This window comes from Sceloporus occidentalis, unplaced genomic scaffold, assembly GCF_023333645.1.
Source record: "Sceloporus occidentalis isolate IW3139 unplaced genomic scaffold, rSceOcc1.0.p SCAF_67, whole genome shotgun sequence".
Classification (NCBI taxonomy): domain Eukaryota; kingdom Metazoa; phylum Chordata; class Lepidosauria; order Squamata; family Phrynosomatidae; genus Sceloporus; species Sceloporus occidentalis.
Genome location: NW_028317047.1, coordinates 97,501 through 100,000, shown reverse-complemented (window position 1 = coordinate 100,000; position 2,500 = coordinate 97,501).

Below are 2,500 nucleotides of genomic sequence, written 5' to 3'. Positions count from 1 at the left end.
CTCGGGGCTCTGCCTTAGGTGCTCTTCCCGGGACCCGGCCCGGGACTTGGGCGGGTTGGACCGCCGGTGCTGCACCCGGGCTGGGCACCCCGAGGTCCGGGGAGCCCCTGGCGGGACCCTCGGGGGTCTGCCCCAAGGTAGTGTTCTCGGGACACGGCCCGGGACTTGGGCGGGTTGGACCGCCGGTGCGGCACCCGGGCTGGGCACCCCGAGGTCCGTGGAGCCCCTGGCGGGACCCTCGGGGGTCTGCCCCAAGGTGGTGTTCCCGGGACACGGCCCGGGACATGGGCGGGTTGGACCGCCGGTGCGGCACCCGGGCTGGTCCTCCCGAGGTCCGTGGAGCCCCGGGCGGGACCCTCGGAGGTCTACAGGACGGTGGGGTTCCCGGGGCCGGGGCCGGGACATGGCCGGCACCCGGGCTGGGCTTCGCGAGGTCGTTGGGAGTCGGCTCTCTGGAACAAGCAGCAGCAGCTTCCCTATATATCCGGCGGAGGGTGCCTGACGTCCCTGGCGAACCGGGACGGAGTTCCACGTCACCACCGGGAAAATCCGGCAAGGCATGCCGACTTCGATGGAGCGAGGGTCGGATGCGGCCGGCAAATCCGACCTCATAGACTTCCAGGGTTTCCCAAGCAACTTGGCCTGCCAAAAACGGGGACTTAGAGCAAAACTGCCGGCCGGCCGCGATCAACTTAGGCGGCCGGGAACGGGCACTTTGGGCACATCGACATCTACAGGACACCTAAATGGATAAATCTGGATGGAATTTTCTGTCTTTTTACCTAATTTTGTGAGGATTCAGAGGGAAAATGAAAAAAACACAGATTTTTTTTTCTAATTCTTGCTACTTTTTACTAAATTTCTAATTCTAAATTTTCAGCTAATCATCCAACTATGGTATCAAAAGAAAGCTCTATCTCTCCTTGAAAAAACAATATATAGTTTATATGGGTACACTATTCACAGTAAAAGAGAATCATCGCTGAACCGACATAGCGCAAAAATGGCAAAATTTCTCCGGGATTGAAGGGGTTAAGCAGGCATTACAGCAGATAAACTGTGTCTATATCTATATCTATATCTATATCTATCTATCTATCTATCTATCTATCTATCTATCTATCTATCTATATCTATATCTATATCTATATCTATATATATATATCTATATATATCTATATATATCTATATATATCTATATATATATATATATATATATATATATATATATATATATATATATATATATATCTGTATGGGACTGTCGCTAGATCCCTATGCCTGGGTGGGGTATAGGGATAACGGCTGCTGCAGAACCTCTTTATATAGCTGCACAAGTTGCTGCTGGCCGGCTTAACCCCTTCAATCCCCTATAGACGTACCGGGACGTCTAGCCTTTCGTGCAGCGTCAGGAACACATCCCTGCCGCTGCACGGGAGAACAGGCTGTCGTTTGACAGCCTGGACCCCCCCCTGCAGCCCGATCCCCTGTAACAACTTGGTGTGTCATTAGCCTTGGGGGACTGAACCACATCCAGGTCAGTGACATTACTGCCGGATGTGCGACACTGGGGGAGAGAGAGAGAGAGAGAGATAGAGACAGAGAGAGTTCGTTTTGCAGAGCTGCAGTGCTTAGTGCAAAACCACATTATATATTGGGGATAGTGTAGTGTTTTAGAAATTGGCCAGGTAGGTACAATGGCGCAACATGTCTTCAGCGCTGAGGAGGCTCATGACTGCCTCACTCAGTCTGATGACGATGCCACTCTGACCGCGTCAGACGCCGAGGCCACTCTGACGGCGTCAGACGCCGAGGCCACTCTGACTGCATCAGATATTGATCCAATATCTGAGGAATCCTGCTGTGCGTCAGATAATGACGAGTCAGAGGAAGACGATGATGGCCAGGGTCCATCTGGCAAAGCCAGGCGTGGAGAGCCTGACTCTAAATATAATTGGGTGCCCCCAAATATGATAGACCCAGTAATCCCTGCTTTTACTGCGACTCCTGGCATCAGATGTGACATCGATGCTAGCGAGCCAAAGTCATTTTTCCATTTAATGTTTGCCCCCGAGTTTTTTGAGCTGCTAGCAGCTCAAACAAACCTCTATGCAGCCCAGTGTCAGGCAGCTGACCAAGGAGACAGAAGCCAGACCTGGTACCCCACTGACTCCCATGAAATTAAAAGATTTTGGGCCCTGACCCTTATGATGGGCATTGTGAAAAAGCCCACGATACGCTCCTATTGGAGCACAGATCCCGTAATATCCACCCCTGCTTTTTCCCAAATAATGCCCCGGAACAGGTACTTTGGGCTCCTAAGATTTTTACATTTTACCGACAATTCCCAATGCCCCCCTAGAGAGCACCCCCAATTTGACCGTTTATATAAATTGAGGCCCATTATTAATTATTTTTCACGTAAATTCCCTGAAATTTATACCCCCGACAAAAATGTGGCTGTAGACGAGTCCCTGGTCCTATTCAAGGGTAGACTGAA